This window comes from Python bivittatus, unplaced genomic scaffold (genome assembly GCF_059951505.1).
Source record: "Python bivittatus isolate LINGU-HERP-01145 unplaced genomic scaffold, Pbiv_v1 ctg000980_np1212, whole genome shotgun sequence".
NCBI classification, from domain to species: domain Eukaryota; kingdom Metazoa; phylum Chordata; class Lepidosauria; order Squamata; family Pythonidae; genus Python; species Python bivittatus.
In genome coordinates, this window is record NW_028277125.1 from 14,148,702 (window position 1) to 14,169,220 (window position 20,519).

At 41.2% G+C, this 20,519-nt stretch overlaps 1 protein-coding gene across 1 annotated transcript in view; it reads right to left on the reverse strand.

Annotated features, from left to right (window-relative positions):
- FNDC3B (fibronectin type III domain containing 3B) overlaps positions 1-18,853 on the reverse strand; it is a 281,784-nt gene extending 262,931 nt beyond the window's left edge. Inside the window, exon 1 of the mRNA XM_007424299.4 lies at positions 18,631-18,853. The gene's annotated coding sequence lies outside the window, so the exon portion shown is untranslated. The remainder of the gene's footprint in view (positions 1-18,630) is intronic.
- Positions 18,854-20,519: the final 1,666 nt, after the last annotated feature.

The window sequence follows — 20,519 nt, forward strand, 5'->3', positions numbered from 1 at the left end:
CCCCAGAATTCTCCCATTTCTGTCAAAGCCAGCACCTGCACACATCCACTCTCTTTCCTTACAGTATTATACACCAGCTTTACATAAATGTTGCCTATACAGAATAAACAGTAATTTATACGACTATAATGTAATCATAAGACAACATTAAAACAGCTTAAAAGGATTATTCACAACTTAGAAAGCAAAATGCAGGAGATGTCCCTTGAGACCTTTCTCAGAAGATGGAGAGGAACCCTAACCAATTTTAATTCAGATGGAAAAGGGGTTTTAAATTAGGAAATGGTAATCTGCCAGTCCTGTAGATCTGAAGAACAGGGTAGGTTCACAGGAAATGAATGCTCCCCCAGATAGCAATGCTCTAAAAGAGTGAAAGCTTTAACCCCAACACCTTTATTTATTCTAGCATTTAACTAGCACCCAGGATATTGGAGTGATATGATTATTATTATATGTTGATCAGCATTTTATATGTTGAGCTACGTATTGCACTTTATATCAACTGAAGCTTTAACCAAACTTCAAAGTTTGCAATTCTCTAAATGGGAATCTATCAATAACTGTTGCATGGTATATGAAAGGAAAGCAACACTGTATATCCAACTGAATTAGCATTATTCCACAGCTAAACTCTGAAATGCCAGTCTGAAAAGGAAAGTTTCACAAAGCAAGAAAGGTTCAGGCTCTGATAGGCTTCTAGTGGAAGAGAATTCCACAAACTCTAAATATTAACATCTGTGATTATATTTAGCCATTAAATGACCAACATGAAATATTGCTTCTTGCACTACTTCCCCTGCCCCTCAAATGCTCTCCAACTTTCCTAAACAAGGAGAAGCAGGAAGTTCTGACTCTCCTTGGTAGAAACAGTCAAGCATTCTGGGAGATGAGTGGGAATGTTCTCCTACAAAGCTGGAGTCCCCCATGGTTGCCTTCGCTACCTTCTTCTTCTCTTGACCCAGAAACATTCAGGAGTGGAGGGATGAGAAAGGGGAAAATAGGGTGACAGGTGCTTTAAATGCTTCCAGGACTTTTGCATGTGCATGACTCCTCCTTCCTCCAGAGCCTTTAACATTATTCTGTTAAAATTCTATTTGCTACGCAGTTGCAAATGGTTAAACCTCCCTGAGCACAGTGATGGAGAATCCTAGTCACCGAATTGTTACTTCTAGCAATTAAATACAACACTCTCACATTGTGCTAATTAACATACGTAGAACAAGCAGTTCAACCTAAATGGAAGCATGGTGGCAAAAGAAAACTCAACTTCACTGTCTCCAATTTCAGTTGTAGCCTTGTTGCTGTCTTCACTTAGTTCTTCCTTCCTCAATTTTCAAAACTTGAAAATTGAATCAAGAAGCACTATATCCTTCAGCCTGCTTTTTCAAGGTGAATGACCTTTTCTCTGAAATCACATGGCTTTGAGATTCTTGCAAATATGCTGAAGGAAGGAAGACCCGACGGATGGATGAAGAGACTGAACGGCCAGCTCTGATAGGCGCTGTAAAAACAATAAACTTGGCTGAGGTCAGAAAAATTGTGCAATTGCCCACAAGCTAGAGAAAATTAAACCATAACACAGGAACTTTTATCAGAATTAAAGCTACAGGCAGCTAGAAATCTTTTTCAGGAGGAAGCCCTACTGAACTGGGCTGTTTGCCGGTAAAGAGCTGAACCCTCTCCTTATCCAGAAGGGGGAAAGGAAGAAAGTTCAGAAGGGAACAGCTGACTATTGGAAAAGAAGCCAGTTGGGAACTGGGGAATGTTTTTGGTAGATGGCTTAAGGAGAGAAAAGGTCTAGTTCATCTCTGAATCAGAAACCTTTGCTTTCACCAACAGCCCCAGTGGGAGAAAAAGCAGTGAGTACAGTTTAGAAAAAGGGGGTTAGTTCAGCAAACTATGTGCCAAACCTTCCTCAACCTGGGGGCCCTACCAAATGTGTGCAGTCCTGACCCTCAGCAGCCTACAGCCATCATGCAGAGGACTCTGAAAGTTCAAGTCCACGCATCAGAAAGGCAACATAATGGGGAAAAAGCTGTCTTTTGTTAAGAGTTCTCTACATTCTTATTTGCTAGCATAATAATTTTACACACATTAAAATGACTTTTTCCACAAGATTAAACTCACTAAGAACTACTCTCTCAAGGCCCAGACATCAGGTTTTCCACTGTAATTCCAGACAGGAGAGTAAAAACATACAGGGATTTCCTTTTCAGTTCAGACAAAGCACCGAGCTTTTCAACCCGTAGGTGGTTTAGCCGTTCCCATTGGCAGGGGAAGCTGAGCAGAGGCAAACAGGTTTTATACATTAATTGGCAAGTCTGAATTTTCTACAATTCTGGCTTGCTGTTAGGAGTAAACCTAGCCAAAGAACTGTTCCCCAAAGCATTTAAATACTTTTTCCCCAATCTTTAATACATACCACTTGTTTCAGTTGGACTCTCACTATAGCCAAGAGTAAGCTTCCTGAATCTTGACATTCACATACACTCCCTGGAAGTAATTTCTCCAGTACCCACAAGTTCTGCTGATATTAACTGGGGTTTATGGAAAATTACCCTGAAAAATCTCATCTACTGATCTCAACAGTCCAAGCAAAAGCAACCAGGCAAGAATGGGCCAAATCAGTTTTCTAGCCAGCTGCCTCAACCCCACCCAAAGCCCCTGTTAATTAATTGTGTAAAAAAAAAAAGATTACATCATGAAGCAGGTACAGTAATATCAATGATTTAAGCGTGGCTTGAAGCTGGATCCACAGCTGCAAAGCGGCTGCAATTGCTCTTGTGATTTTCAGTGGCTTCACACCTCTTCAGGTTATTCTTCTGAACCATATTACAGTACTGCAGGTTCAAGTATCACAGATGTTCCCTTTGCTTCTATCACCCACGTGGCTTTCTCTTTGTCTACAGGGTTGCATAACTAAAATAAACAGATTTGTTTCCTGTCTGCTGCTGCCAAGCAATTTAACAGACTCTATGAACTTGCTGAGATCATTCTGAGAGGGAAGAAGTGAAACCCCAAAGAGAGAGAGAGAGAGAAAAAAACATTTGACTGTCAGTAGACTATCTTCGAAGGCCAATTTAAACAAAAGTAGGAAATCAGGTTGACCAGTTTGTTTTGTTCCTCTCCTTTTCAAGAACATTGCCTTATCAGGAAGGCAAGGGGAGTCAAAAAAGTCAAGATGGTGGCCAAGATCATGTGATCAAAAAACCCCTTTTTTATATGTGTCACATGCATAATGCATATTTAAAAAGCTGGAACTTTGTGCTGCCAAGGCCACCATCTTGACTTTTTTGACCTGTCCTGTGAACACCTCTGGAGAAAGCCATACGGCCACCATTTTATTTACATAAGTCACTGAGTGACTCATGTGTAATGGTTTCAGACATAATTAAACATGGACTACGTATTAGAGCCACGTTTTGGATTTTTGTAGTTGATTATTATAATTAGCATTCAGAAACTGGCCACCTCTGCAGAAAGTAAAATGAGAAATCTCTTGAAATAGCAGTTTGTGGTACATAAAACATAAATCAGTCTTATTGCCTAAAAAAACCCACATTCTTTCAAGATCAGCCTTAAATGAAGTAGGGCTTCACATCTGCAACATTTTTAGCATTCTTTCTCAAGTTGTGTGATCTGTGAATCCTTTGCAGCTTTGTTCCACAACATTCTAAACTCTGAAGCCAGGTAAACAAAGTAACAAATGCTCTGTTCACATAACACAGCACGCTCAAACAAATAAACCATGTCTTAATGTGATGACTTGGTTCACATCAGTGCTAAACTCATGGCTGGGTTTTCACAACCACAAATTTCCATTATCATTATCATGCTGTGCAAACCTGGTCTATTTGTCCTGTATTTTGGGTTCACATTTGATGCACATTTCACTTTTCTCCTACAATAAATGTGTACGCATGCATGCATAGATATGCTCACAACCACTCCCACTTTTGATAAATGGTGCTGTTGCTATAACTGCTCCTATGAATTAAATGAATTAAAAACACAAATCACTTCTTAAGTGTGAGATACATGTAAACCCATCTTGCCAGCTTTGTGAACAAAGAAATTTTTTATATTAATTTTGTTTTGGCTGCTGAATGAACAGTCGAGCAAACACTCTTGGCTTGGTTCATGCATCATGCTAAGCCATTGCCTCTGGTTCACAAACTACCAAACTAAGTTAGTTGGGGGTCACCCAATTCATTAAACCAAAACAAATCTCAATATATTTAATATGATGTGTGAGCCAGGCTTATGTCATTTAAAGTAGTATATATAATTGGAAAACAAAAAGGTAGAGACTGCAGAAATAAGTATATAAGTAAACAATAGAAGATTTCAAAAAGTATTCTTGCTAATTGGCAACTGGAAAAAGAATCAGCCAGGATTTCTACTCTGATGTTGCCACTGAGAACGTCCATGTCTTAGCCTCCTTAACCAGGCTTAGAGGAGCCTCTCCTTATATTTTTACTACGTCTCTAAAGTTTCCAATCTGGATAACTCTGGGCAGTCCTTCTTTACTACCAACCAAGTTATCCAATACAGAGATTACCAAATTCTATCCCTTTGTGAGTACACTTTTGTCAACCAACAAGATCTAATGCAGAAATGGAGCTTTTCTTTTTCTTTTGGGGTGGCGTAAGTTCATTAGGAATCTTCCCAAAGCACATGTAGTGAACTGGTTTATTGATAAATGCTATGAATTTAAAAAAAAATGTTATGCTCTATCTGTATATTTAAGATCATAAAGTATTGATAAGTTAACAGCTCAGGTTTTTTTTTCCTTCTCCCTCTCTGGACTGGTTTACACATATGATGGTTTTATAGTTAAAAACAGCAGGGTAGAAAGCCTACGGGGTGTGTTTTGTTCTTGGCCCTCTGAATTTATTTTAAAAAGAAAATAAAGGTGGACCTTCAGTACAAAATATCAACCAGGGAACTTCAAGTGGAATGTGCAGAATTACATTAGGAAAAAAAGGGCTATGTATTTCTGGAATTTTATGAATGAAAACGAGCAGGAACAGACTGAATATTGACAAAAATGGAACTCAGCACTTGATTTAGCACTGTAATGCAATTTTGGCTGTGCACCACTGCTGTACAAACATCTAATAAAATACCTATGACTGTGGCTTCGCCTCAAGCTCTGAGCTTCTATTGTTATTTGCATCATAAGCTTTGCATCACTTTTTTTCCCCATCAGGATTGTACAAAGCACAAATCCACACAAGCTTCATTGGATGGCACCCTATGTCCACTTGGCACTAACTATACTTTCCTATGTTGAATTTCCACCCATTAAATGCCCACCACAGCAGCCCAGAAAAGTTCAACTTTAAAGGAGCATACACCAGTTTGCATACTTCTCACCCCCCTAATACAGAATCCTCACTTTCAGCCTTACCTACTACCCTTGGGGGGGGGCGGGGGGGAAATCCCATTTTTTCTTCTGTAACCTCATCTTGGGGGGGGAGAGTACCTGTTCTTTACATGAACTTCTGCCATTTTTTTCACTGGAATTTTTAAAAAAGCAAGGTCTTTATTTGTTCTCAAGAAAGCCTTCAGGCTGAACTCATGTTCATGTGACTGGAAGGCTACCCATGCAGTGGGGTCATTACAGCCCCTGAAAACTCTCCCCAAAGAGACTCAAAGAGGATATTTTTTTTATAACAGTGAAATGTAGGTTTAGAAAACAGAAGAATTTTTTTCCAACAGTGAGGGGGTTCCCAGGAAAGATCTAAGAACTAGTTTACCATTTTTTTCTGATTCTTTCCTGTCATTGAACTTCTCTGGTTTCTTACCCAGCTCTGTTTTAAATATTCATCTGAGATCTTGCCCTTTTGCATTTTAGGGAAGAATGGAGAGAGAAAGAAAGAAGAGGGGGGCAAAAACACCCTCTCTTTTTTTCCTGATTAGGATTCTGAGTAATGCACAAATCAGATCTTAAAAGGTATCATGAATAGGATTTGCATGAGTTTTCCTTTAGAAGTCAGTGATTTTTCAGCATATGTATATTTTAACAAGTGGGAAGACAAGAGGGGTGAATTTAGAGCTTGCATAAAAAATGTACAACAATGTGGGGGTGGAGAGGAAGGCTGTCAAATTAACTCCAATGCAACATCAAGCAAAAACTCACAAACCACAAAGGTTAAAAAACCTATAGGCTGAGTAGAACCCATCAGAGTTTAACAACATCTGGAGCCAGGTCTGCTCCTATTATTAGGAAGGGTGAGGTGTCCTGCCCTGCCTCGGGCAATGGATTTCATGACACCATTACATTTCCTTTAACATTTCACAGATGGAAAATAGAGGCACACTTTCAACACCCCTATTCTTATGCCAAGGACTACAGCCTCAGGGTGTAGACACACACCCTTGTTACATTCAACTGTCTGCTCTTTCTTTTCATAGTTTGCCCTTTACCAGAACTCACATCTGGCTGCAAAGATTCCATCTCAAAAGTTTCCACTGGGATGCCTGTTGCACTGTAGAGAAACTTAAACAGTTGGACTTAAATGACTGTTGAGAAAGCAGCAACTGCCTTCAAGAATAATCCATTTTCCATCTGTGCTTGACCCTGGCCATCAGAGATAGCTGATGAAGGTTTCTCTTATCATTTTTGCTTCTACACCTCAGGAAAAGCCCAGTCTCAACTTCTCAAGTGGTAGAGGTGCAGAAGAAACATTTGAACTATTAGAAGGATGGCCTTGAACTAACACTCAATGGATGCCTCTTCCCTATTTCATATCCTCCCAACTGCATGCGTCATTCTTGTGCTACTTAGCAGCACACAGCAACTATTCTCTCTTTCAGCCAGACAATATTTTCTCCAATGGGGGACTGCTAAGACAGTTAGTAAGCACTCCACTCCCTTCCTTTGCCAAGGTTTATTTTTACATCAAAGTAAAAAATAGTTTAAGAAACCATGATGGACTCCATCAGTTTAAGAGGAGAAGTAAGGCAGTTCCTTAGAGTAACTATGGAGGATGAGGGATAACGTCTGGCTTTCTGATGGGAGTGGGAAGTAAGATTAGGCAGAAATTCCCACCAGCCTTTCTTCTGCAGCAGGAGCCATGCAGATACTTCAGCCAAGTTTATACTTTTCAATAAGCCATCTGGGATTTGTCTGGTTTTGGCTTTGAAAGTTCTGTTGCCCACCTATTGTGGTTTATAAACCACAGCCTAGGGTTGAATATGCCACGTGTACTCATTCATTGTGTGTGTGTGTGTAGGGGGTGGGTTCAGTTAACCTGGTAAAGCAAATCATGGCTTACCAGTAAATCCACCCCTGGAGTCCAGTGGCACCCAAAACATAAGCAATATTATTTCTACATAAGCTTTCATAGGACTGGAGGCCACCCAATTTGACCACTAGATCATTGTGGTGTTGTGGTTAAAATGCTGGGCTAAGAACTGGCAGATCCAGATTCCACTCCACCTTCAGCCACAGAAGCTCCTTGAGAGACTCTGGGCCAATCATTACTCCTCGACCCAACCTACCTTACAGGGTGGTTGTTGTAGGAAATAATGGAAAGAGTAAGTGCTATGTTTGCCACCTTGATGTCCTGAATAAAGGTGGGCTATAGATCAAATACATAAATACATGATTAACTCTGATAGCATTTGAGGTACAGTATTAGCAGACTCCTAGTTCTTTAAGCAGTTGAAATAACTTAAATGTGTATTGAGACACAATCAGTAGCTTGGAGTCAAATAGGTCTTTTCCCTAGGCAGAATCCTTACCAGAGTGGTGCACAGCTCACTCCAGTTGCTTAATCCTGAGTCTTTTTGACGTTAACCCCTTCCTGCATTTAGCAATCCAACCCCATTACTCACAGAAGCAGATGCTTTTGCCCCAAGATAAGTTAATTCTCTCCCGGGGAAAGAAAATCAAACATACAGATGGGCAGGAATACTCTTGGGGCTATCTGACTATTTAAGCAGACTAAAGTGGCAATCCTGCACATGCTTACTTGGGAGCAAGGGGTAATCAGTGCAGTGGGAATTATTGCTCATTCAATGTAGGACTGTAGTGCCAAGTGCAAGACAGGGATAAATTGTAAAAGAAAGAATTGGCTGGCTGCACAAATGAAAGAAGTGAAGATCATCTCTGTCAGGTTTTCTTACTATGGCATTTGCAACATAAAGGAACACAGTACTTCCTTTAGTGTGTTCACTGTATGCAATTGGCTTTATTTCAAGGTAACACACTCTCAAACCACAGAATTTGACTTGCAAGAACTTCCCCATAATAGACAGATGTACAAAAACAAAAACCCTTAGTCAGTTTGCCAGCGCATGACACCACTTCCAAGTTCTGCTGAATTCTGCTGAACAGATGATTCAGTGGGAGATGACCTATGAAATTCTGCCATCATCACGGAGCATAGGAACACTTTTCTCATCTTCTGCTATCCCACGTACACTCATCCAGGGATAAAGACCATCGCAAACAAGAAAGGGCCTTTCCAACCATCTTACACAGAAGAATATAATCCAAATCAGAAGTCATAGAACATATGATACTACCTGTGATTCCTAGTTATCACCTGGAAACCAAAGGATCCTGCTGGACACATGCTCATTTAATGTACTGGTTTCCAAACTTATGGAAAGGTAAGTAATGAGAAACTTACCTAAAACAGAATTGCTTTTACTAATGAACTGCCTTTGAAATGCATAGCTACAGGGCAACAATAGCAAGAAAATTATTCAGGGTAGAAGGAAACAGATGTTAAATTGTTAACTATAGGTCACCAGCCTATCTATCGTCTTAATGTCATTAAAATAACCTATCTCTACACAATTTTATTTTAATGTTGACCATTTTTTTAAAAAAAATTGAATTTAAATGGTTTTTAAAATCCATGTTTTGATTTTTTTTTAATTAAAAAAATTACCATCCTGTTATACCATATATGCACAGCTCAGGTAGTAATACCTAGATGACTTGGACTGTTCTTGAAAAATACTGGGTTTGGTTAATATTTGGGAATATTAGGGAATCCCAGGAAATCACAAATTTGTATGGTAAACCATATGAAACATTTCTATTCTGTTCCCAAACAGATTTTTCTGTTCCTAAAAAAATTAAATGGACACATTCATTCAAGGTTGACTCAAGAGAATCTTCATCTTACCACTTTTATTACATAATATATGGTAAAGATCTACGACAGAGAACCAGAACTTCATCTTCCATCTCTTCTCTCCCCTTTAGTCTCATAATTCCACTTCAATAACAATTACATATTTATTTATCTAACCTTACTCTCATTCCTCTGGCTGAAACTCTGGGGCCTGAATGTAATGCCTAGGTTTACATATAAATGCAGTCCATGATTTTCTTAGCCAGTTGCTTAATTAAACTAGAACTGGCTGGGTTCACTTAATAGCTGGACCAGTAATCATGGCTTACAAGTCACAATGGCTGAATTTACCCAATGCTCTAAGCCAAAATAATAATTTTTAAATAATTTAATAATTTAAAAACATGGCTTAGTGCAATGTTTGAACCCAGTTTACAGATCGGTCATTCATTTTTGTAAAATCAAAAAACCTTTTTTAGTGCATGTAATTATAAAAGTCTGCATATATCTACTAAATAAAAATGATCCATTTTATATAATAAAATAATAAAATAAAAATGAGCCTGTATTTCTGTAATAGAGCTCACTTACAGCTATGTGTTTTCTTTTTCTTATCTCATGCCTTTAATTTCTTTAACTTACTATTTCCTACTCCTCATATGCACTTTGCATAATGTTACTTAACCCAAAAGGAAATAGCCTGATGTGTACAAGTACTATTAATGTGATTAAGACATCTGCAACATTTATTAGAAGTATGCTATATGATTTTGGTTCCAAATGGACTATTTAGGATCTCATGGTGGCAACATGACCTTAAACCTCAGCACCTGGGTGCTTCAGAGGATGTGCTTGGGCTGAGCACACATTTAATTGCCGTTGGGCCACATGTGTGATGGGAATGCAACCTCGGACACTGTCAGTAGGACCCTGTGCCCACATTCAGAAGTACTTCACACCTTTTGGAAACGTAGCATCTCTCTGCAATTAATTAAAAGGAAGCACATCTTTTTCCAGTTTTCCAAATCAGCCTGAAAAAAAAGTCTTGCTCCTTTAAGAGTCCCATTAAAGGTGCACTGTTTTAGTGATTCATTAAAGCAGCAGCATCTTTTAGCATAGCTTTTACTTAAGCATTATTTAAGGCCTCTTTTCTTCCTAGCTATCCAGTCCTCAGTGGTGGTGTAGGGAATATCTTGAAAAATCTCACAAACAGGCACAGGTAATTGTATGTATGTATGCATGCATGCATGCATGTATATACTTATTTATTTATTTATTTAACTTTACAGCAGCAGCTAACTTAATTTGGTAGATCTCAAAAAAACTAAGCAAGGCTAGACCAGTTTACTACTTGGACAGGAGACCACTAAAAAATCCCATGTGGTAAATCACCCCAGAGAATCTGAAGTTCGAAAAGCAATAGCAGGCCACTTTCATATTTTCAGAACAGCTACATGGACATTATTTATTCTATTTATTCATCCATTTGTATCCCACAATCCACACTCCAAATCCAAACCACAATCCAAAGCAACTCTCACCAGAAATCAAGCTCACCTCTAAGGAGTCTATGCCATTTTTAAGTAAAAAACATGGACGTTGTTGTCGAATCACCAAAAGGTAACCTCAACTTGGAGGAGCCATTATTTACTTATTACATGGGGGAGGAAAGAGAATCTGTTGAAAGTCTTTTATCTTTCAAAGAGACAAACATTCCAGCCTGTAGATGGCCTATTATCATTGTACATCTATCAGCTCCTTTTTCCCTTCTTGTCTGAAAAGCTGCCCTTGTTCCACATACCTTTGTAGGAACAGTCAGTAGTGACAAAACTCTTTTGATATGGGAGATGTCTGCTAGGAAGAATTTTACATCGTGTTACCTTACAACCATGAGATCCTAAAAACAAAAAAATTCCCGGGTTCCCCAAAACCCATTGGTTAGATTTGTTTGAAACAGCCAGCTAGTGTGAAAGGGAGGGCATGCAATGGTGTTCAAACCTGACTGCTGCTCATTTCTGTTTGGGTTACAAAGACACCTTCAAACCAAATCGCACTTCTTGTTCAGTAAAGCACTTGCCAAAATTGAAAACACGCGTTTACAGCATTATAATGTAATGTATTCCCTTCTCCTGCCCTTGGAATTAGGAAAACTTTTCATGATTTCATTTTTTGGAAAGCCCTTGCTTATATCCTATAATTCATGCCTACAGATCAGCCACTTAACCAGGCCTGTTATAGCTACCTTAGGCTTTCTATGAAAAAAAACAGAACAATTGGCACAAGAAAGAAAATGAGCATTACACATTGCTCATTTTGAATGTGCACAAAACCAATACAGAAAAACTCTGAGTTGATAAGGAGGAACATTCATTATGGTACAAGTTGTACAACTGAAAAACAAGCATTTCCTTTATTAAATGTCTAGATTCCTTTTGAGATTTTAATGGAGAACTTTCTCAGTAAACTCTCCAGTGCCATGACCATTTTAATGGATATTTCTTGGTATTTCAGATGTTTTTACTATAGTCAACAAAAAACAATATTTAATACTTTCATCTCTTGAATTTAGAATCATGGGGGCTAGGTTGCTACAATTAATCAGAATTTCCAATTGATTTCAAGTGGGAGTTTCCTACAAGAAAATATTGAATCATAACAGCTTGCTAATTAAGCGGTTGCCATTGCCATCTGAGCATTCTGTCCAAGAGGGTGAGCAAGCTTGTGGAAAAAACGAAGTTTACTCTATCCTTTCTCCACCAACTCATTCTACTTTGATGCTGGTCAGAGTCCTCCTCCTTTTTCAGCCAGCGCAGAAACTAAGTAAGTTGACAGAGGAGGGACAAAGCGATCTATCTCTTTTCCTCTGACCTGCCATATTCTTAGTTGGATGTGCAGGAAACAAAGCTTCTTCCTACAAAGAAAAGCACCAGGCAAGTGGACAGAAATCAAGCAACACTGTTGGTTGCTTTATCCTCTACCACCACCCCTGGATACACAAGCAGACAAACAAAAACTAGGGTCTGGGTTCTCTTCTACATGCCCCTCTTATAAGTAAAAAGTAAGAAAGCACTAATGTAACAGATACTACTATATTTACCAAGATGATGATGATGAATTATTATTATTATTATTATTATTATTATTATTATTATTATTTAAGGCACATGCACACCCACACTGACAAAAAAAGAAGTTATTTAAAAAAAAAGTAGTTAATGCAGGGGTTAATTTCCCTACTGTGCCAATTTCCCTACTTTATGGGATTGTCAAGTCAAGCTGAAATCATTCCTTTATTTTCCTTCCAATAAATATGTGCAGGTGACACATCTCCACGTGTCTATGCACATATGTATTTGCGTACATACACACTTAGCCAAAGCCCACACTCCAAGAAAGGGCAACATCATGACATCATCATCATCATCAATATTGCAGGATTAAAATTCTCTGTAAAATAAGACTCCATTGATTCTTGAATTCACCTGCATGCACGCATAGGTCATACTTTCTTTCACATAAACCACTCTCTCACACATATACTCATGCACACAAGTACATGTTCATACATACTGGCCACTGTCCTTCCAGCAGAAACAGAGAGAAAGGGAATGAGAACTGAAGATGAAGATGGGATGGGATGGATCAAATGAAATGATGGGGTCCCTACACTGTGAAGGAACAAAAATGAAAAGCAGGGAGACAAATTTGACAGTGACAAGGTGAGGGGAAGCAGAAGCTGGACCAGAAAAGTAAAAAGAGAGTGTTCGCAGAAAGCTCAAGAAGGATTTGTGCTAGGCTCAACAAGTACACACCTCTAGATACTCATTCTGGAGTAAGTTTCCTAACAGCTTATTCCCCAGTAAATATGCTTAGGTCTTCTAATCCTATTTGGTCATGTTATGCAACAGTCCACTCACATTCAAGAAGAAGCAAGATGAAAATGTGCTGGCGTGGCCTTCTTCTCGTTGTTCTGCAAGTAAAGGAGATGCCTGCCAATGAAGAAGGAAGCGGGACTACCATCATCTCTGCCTCCCTGGGTGAAGTCCACAGACAGAGGAGGGAACGTAAAGCATCCTGCTCACTTCAAAAGTAATTATTTAGGGAGAAAACTTGTCAACCTTCCAAGCAAATATTTTTGACCTTTATCAACAAGACTGTATTAATTCCAGTGTTACTCCTTATATCTTAGAACGCTTTTAGATGAAGCCCATCAAAACTACTAGGATACAGACCTTACAACACAGCCACAGGCCAAGAAAAAGCTTATTATTCCAACATCTTCACTGTATATCTACAAAAGATGGCTTTCTCCTGGGAACAAGGACAGCAGCTACTTAAGTTGAAAACTGGCAAGGGTCTTCTCGTTTTCCACTTTCATTGAATCCTTGCCCCATCAGCTTATTTTCCAAGGATCCCTGAGCAATGTTCAATCAATCCTAAACCACCATAAAAGCCATGTTTTTTCAGAAGCAATTCTCTGGCCACACCTTTTGAGCAATACCATTCCTGTGCATTGACATGGGGCAGCAGTTTGCTAGAAATTTAGCTTGCGATGATTGCATTTTTACTGCTTGAGAAGCAGTAAAAAATCTTTTGCCTGAGATGCCAAAATAATGTTACTGGCCACAGATATTGTGCACCTGGTATGAAGTGTGGATTGTGGGGGTGAGGGGTGATTTGCTATTCTGCTGGAGGCCTCCAAATATCTTAAGCCAACCCTCTTTGTAACCGCACATTCCAGGAGAATATCAGCAGTGCTAGACAAGACAGTTTTAAGGGAATATTCTCACTGTTCAGCTGATAAGCTTCCAAGAAGCCCCAGGGTTTCCTGGAAAACAGTTCAAAAGTCACTCTATGAAGGTCTGGATATATTTATTTTTAAAACAAAGGTTTTTATATAGCTCCTGTTTTTTAACCAAAGTCTTGTTTTTTTATAATTTACATAAAAGAAGATTCATTAGAAAAATCAGGGATTCCTGCCACAGTGGCAACTTTCTAGATGGAACATAAATCAACATGGCCCAGAAATTTGGTTTAGTTTTACTAATTCTGGCCAACTAATGATGCAAATGGACATCAAGTGACATACTGTAGCTAGAATCTAGGCAAGAAAAATAACCCATCCAGTCACAGGACAACATTTCTAAAATAAAGCGCTCTCTCTCTGCATCCCAAGAGATGAAGCCTGAATTCAACCACAGTTCTAAAACTGCAATTCGAAGCTCAACTGCAGGAGAACAGCATTTTTTTTTTCATTAGACAAGACAGAACAAATTTCTCAAAAGGAAATAAAGTTATAAAGGCAATGTAGGCTACAAATATTTCATGTATGAACTTGGAAAACTTTATAAAGTAACAGCTCATCATCTCTATTCTAGCAATGACCTCAGTGAATGAGTTCATCCATTTTAAAAATGGCAAGGGGGTTAGTTTTCATGATAGAGCAGAAATGAACTGCGCTAGACACATAAAAAATAACAAACCAGTAACTGGCTAATCATATAGTACAGTAGTTCTGTATAACCACCAATGCCTTCTTCCTTTCTCTTTCATCAAATTGACCAAAAAAAAAAAGGTGGAGAAAGAAAAATAGGATCTAAGTATTTGGGGAAAGACTGAGATCAAGTATCAAATACAGTAACTTATTTGCAGATATGTCCTGGAGGAGATGGGAGTGAGGCAAAGCATCACACCAGTTCTGCAAATAAAGCCGACAGTCCTACAAGTCAGTTTGTTCTCTGTGGATAACAGGACCAATATAATTCCACTATTTCTTTCACTGCTTTAGTATACACAGTATACAGAGATAGATCAGGATCATATCGAGGCATATATAAAAACAATAAAGATAGTACTCTCCAATGTCTGACTTCTGCATGCATTTCTGTTCTGCATTTACAAACATAGGAAGATACCGTACATTAAATCTGCTCATGTGCATGTCCAGACCTATACACTGTCTAGCTGTAAATGTACATCCAAACACTGCTTTATTGCTGACCTGTACAGTCTCTTTATTTATTTATTTATTTATTGGCTAGATGTAAGGAAATATAAAGAACAGCATCTGAATATTAGAAACTTCTGCCGTTTCTAAAGGCCTCTTCCACACACATTCAAACCCACACTAAGGACTAGAAACATGCCCTTCAGACATGACTGAAGCCAAACACTGAGGAATTCATTGCCCAGTCTTGCATTCTGCATTTTTTCCTGCCTGCCTGCATACAGAGCAATCTCATCATCTTTCAGGTGCCATGAGACTGATGATTAAAGAAAAGTTAATTGAATTAATTTTACTAAATTTTCTCTCAAGCAACCCAAGAAATAACAACAGCCTTTTTTTTCTATACACGGATGCGCCAACTAAAATATGGAAGTCACATCATACAATCCCAGGGAAGCCATGCCACACCACTGGCACTTGGTTGCTGTGTATACACAATACACCTAACCAGGTTAGGTAAAGAAAGATCTCATGGGTACCTTCAAACAACATGATGCTTGATTAATTTCAAGCATTGGCAGAAAAGGAAGCAAGTTGCAGAACGGATACTTTAGAAATAATATGCACAGAAGCCTCTTCAGTGTCTTGGTACAATGCTGGAAAGGCTATACAGGAAGGGATGAAAAGGGCTCCAAAATTCGAAGAGCTTGTAAATGCTTTTAAAAGATAATTTGAGTGTGACACAGAAATTTCATTCCCTTATGGAAAAATATGGAAGAGCCCCCCACAAGTTTAAAGCCAATGGAGTACTTTTAATAAGTATCATTAAGTAACTTGGAGGCCATATTTTGAAGTAATTCAAGTCTCTGGACAAAGCTAGCCTCACATCTCTAGGATCCCATCCAAGAATGAGAAACTCGTGGCCTTCCCAATGTTGCTGAACTACATTTCCCAGCACCCCTCACCACTGGACATTATTCAGCAACGTCTGGCTCCCCATTCTGACTGGCCCATCCAAAATGTTTGTAGACAGCCCAGGAGAAGTCGTAGCCAGCACACTGCAGAAGTTACCAAGGGCTTCATTATCAAAGCTAGATCAGATCACAGGCTTGATCTCAATGGCGTCAGTTGATGCAAGTTCTAATCCAACACATCAGGAGAGCATCCAGTTGAAGACGATTCATTTAGGAGGAAAGGAGAACAGACTGGACACCATTTTACTGCACAATCAGCTCAGTTAGTTGACTGGCTCTCTCCCAACCCCTTACTGATCTCAGACACTGATTCCAGGCCAAACACAAAGCAAGCAGTTTGCCATCAGCATACTGATGCCACCTCCTTCCAAAGTCCAAGCTAGTTTCTCTTAGCATTTGTGTGTGTTAAAAAAGCAGGGTGGAGGAATCTTTTCTATGTGGAGCTGAGTCAGTGGGAGACAATGGAAGGTTGCAGGTTCAATTCTGGGTATCTACAGCCCCATATCTGGTGGAGGAGGCTACCCCAGGTGATACAGGCTAACTGCTTGACTCCACACAGCTGGAAAAATCCATTTCCCCAGATTTCAGCACAAACACCCAACTGCTGAAGATTCCTGACCTATGAATCTCCTCTCCCCACAAAGCGTCCTGGAGAGTCCACCCTTTCCAACCAACGGGCTATTCCACTGAATCAACGCCAAAAAACAACAAGTCAGGCCTTAGTCTCAGTGGAATGAATTTCTCTTTGATTGGAATTACAGATGCACATCACAGAAACATGCATCTTTTATTTTATTTTATTTTTCTAATAAAGTTTAGCATTTTAAAGAGGAGGGAGAACGAAAAGGCTGGCCTAGGAAGGCATAACGAATAATAATAATAATAATAATAATAATAATAATAATAATAATAATAATATCACTCAGCATTCCATTTCCTGGTAATGTGCTACTTTGGGAAGGGGGGTGCATTTGGCCAAGGAAATCGAAAGTTTCCAGAAATCTTTCCTCACTTTTGGCGTCAGCGAGAACGGGAGGAGCCCTGGACGTCTACGTCTTTCCATCGCTTTCTCCAACCTGTCCCTAGACAGAGACATTTTGCCAAAATGGGGGGGGGGGGACGGGGGGAGGATTTAAAAAACCTCCAGCTTTCTCGCGACCGCAGGGAGGAGCGTTGGCTGGTTCGCCTCCACCTGAATGACAGACATCCTTTCCCGCCCACCCCCAACGCCCAGGAGGGGTAGACATTACGCGGTGGCGGAAAAGACCCCTGAAGCACTCCGGCTTCCAGTCGTTCACCGGATCCCGACCGGCCGATTGTGCCCTACCCGTTGGCGAGGAGGGGGCAGCCGGGGGGGGGGGAGGAAGTGTGGAGACGACAAATCCCACGCTTCGTTTCTCACAGCCGTGCGCGCGCGGGAACCCGCCTTGCCAGGATGTGGCACACTTTTTCTTTTTGGGAAAGGAGAGCGAGGTTGATGGGAAGGAGGTAAATCGGGAGGGGGACTGGCTGCGGAGGGGGGCTGGCTGCGGAGGGGGGCATCGCTTGACCGCCGCGGACAGAAAGGCTCAAGCCCTGGGAAAGCAGAGCGGAGTCTCTCTGGATTGCTAGGGTAGGATGGAGCGTGACTCTCCGCACCCGCCCAACGCTAAGGAAAACCCTTCCCGCTGTTCTCACCCTCTACGCGGGTTTCCTTCCAGATGAGCCCCGCCAGAAGCGAGCAGCCCGTTCCTCCCTCCCCTTCACTTTCCGCCCCACTTCCCCCCGCAAACCTCAGGGTTACCAAGCGCATCCCCCTCGCCTCTGACCCTCAGCATCCACCTCGGCCCTCTTCCCGCTCGCGATCCCGGGGGAACTTCTGCTGCTCCGAGCGGAAACCGCGCCGACCCCTTCCCCGCGAGGCCAGCCCAAGAAATGGAAGCCGCTCCGATTTATCCAAGGTTGATTTTGCCACCTTTCCCCTTCGCTTCTTTAAAACTAGATTTCCGTCTCTGTCTCCCCCCCCCCCCGCCTCCCATTTCCCCCTAAAAAAAATTAAAGCAATTCTACGCAGGGGGAAAAAAATCAAGGCGCTTGAAGCTGAGGAATGGAGTAACTAGGAAAGTATGAAGCGCGGGGAAAGAAATGGACCTGGCAAATTTCAAAGGCACCGGCAGGAGTTATCGCCAGAAAATGGAACAAATCAAAACTTTGGGCTTCAGCTCCCCCGGGGTCCACCGATTCAACTTCCACTCTCTTCTCCCATTTTAGACTACACCGATCTTTACTTCTCCCTGCTCCCCCCCCCCCATCCCGGTTCACACCCGGGAGATTTTCCCACTCTGAAACAAAAGGAACCCGGATCGGGAAGAGAAAAGAAAGACACGACCCGCCACCTTCCCGACACACACACACACTTTTGGAAAGCTAGGCGGCTGAGAAGCCTTCTGCCTTTGCAAGCCCCGGACGGAAACTCGGCGCTTTTTATTCTTGCAATCGGAAGCGTCTCGTTTGCTTTTCCAGACACCGGGGACCGGCGGGGGCGGCGGTAGCGAGAAATCCGTTTTCACGCAGGGCATTTTTCCCTCCAGCTTTCCAGGGACGGAGAAGACGGCAGAGGCGAGGGGCTTACCTTGGGCTGGAAACGGGGTTGCGCGCGAGGAGAAATGCCCTGTCTGTCCTTCGGAGGGAGGGAGGCGACCAGCAGTCCGATAAATCCCCGCCTGGCTGAGAGAGTGAGCAAGCCTGAATAACTACCAGGCGGGTTCGGAGGGGGATTCCGCCATGTCAATGATGTCGGACCACATGGGATCTGTGACCAGCCCACATACCATACAGTCTGGATTAGAAGCTACTGTGGGAAAGGATGGGGGGAAAAGTAATCAGCTGAGAAGGAACGGGCGGGCAGGGGAGAGAGGCAGGGAGAGGCAGGCCAGCGAGGGAGGGGAAAACAGGGCGGGAGGGGGCTCGCACGACTGACACCACCTACAATATATACCCAGACACGGGACTGCCCGTTTCCATCCTTCTTCTTTCAACTTCCTGCAAACTGAGAAACGAGATGCGAGGGTTTCTATCGCAAGAAGAAGGAAGGACCGTCTCCTGGGCCTGCAGTCCTGGGTTGGGTTCGCACGACACCCTGGGCCACAAACCAGCCGCTTACTTTTTAACCCAACGTGTCCTGCGAAGCCGGTCCGCGTGCTTAGCTGAGAGCTCAGGTTTCGTGTGAACTCAGAAAACGGAGTAGAGTGAAATCAAGCCTGTTCAGTAGGGCCAGTGCAGCATATAAACAGTCTTAATAGGGATTAATTAATAGGGATTGTGGTAAGTAGGACTAGATTTTAGCTGCAAATGTGGTCTTCAGTAGAGAACCCCCCCTCCCCTTATGTGCAAGCGCAGGGACTATATAGGGAATTGTAGCACAGGGGGAGGCAATGTCCAGTTTCATCTTGAGTCAAGCAGGGCAAAGAATGCCATACATTTTGCAGAATTTACAATATGCTGGGCAGAAGCGCTAATCTCCAGCTAGATCAGAGGCTTCTTGGAGAATATAAGTACTACAGTACATACTAGGCTTCTTTTTAATACTCAAGAACTTTTTCCATACATAGGGTAAGAAACCATATTTGAGGAGGGACCTCTCTGTCACTAAATTACATACTCTCTGAGCTGTTAATTAGATCTTCACTTTAATCATCCCTGAACAGGTGATACCAAATCCTCAAACTTTTAGTTTTTTCTTTGTTGTTGTGATTCCCTGCCATCACTTTTGCAAAATCAATAGATCTTCTGTTTTCCCTTTTCCACAATTATGAGTTCTGTTCTTCTCCTCATTTTTCCACCTACAATATTCCTGTCCTGTTACTGGATGCCTTAACATTAATCCCCCAATCCAACTAACCTCTTTCAATATACACTTCTCATGGAGATGAAACAGATTGTTAACATGCATACATTATTATTTATCTAACTTTATTAAAAAGGATAAGTTTCCTTGAAGTCGTATGGGCTCCTGGTGACTATAAAGACACATCACTGCAGTTTTCTTGCCGAGAGTAAGAGGCTTCTGAGATATTTTTCAACATCTAGCTTTCCAGCCTCTTATTTCTTAGTGGTCTCCCATCCATGTATTAACCAGGCCATCCCTGCCTATCTTCCAAGCCCAAATAAGGTTAATCAGCTGCTGCCACCTGCTGAAGCATTATTAGTATAATCCTAATCTTTTTAAAAATTGCATTTTAACCACATAGTCGCAATTCAATTAAAACGAGGATGAACAGCTAATTTTTAGGCTAGGCTGAAGGCCAGATGATGAAGGAGCACCACCACATTTGCATTTTTCCTTTCCATAACTTAATGCAGGCCATTTTCATGGGCCACACAGGCTGTGTCCGTCCCAGAGCAGGGTCTGGAACCCAACTGGAGCTGATCTAAATAATCATTGTCATTCAAGACTCCCTGGAATGGAACTTCCCCACATGATGATGTTGTACCATCCACAAATAGATATTCACCTCTTAC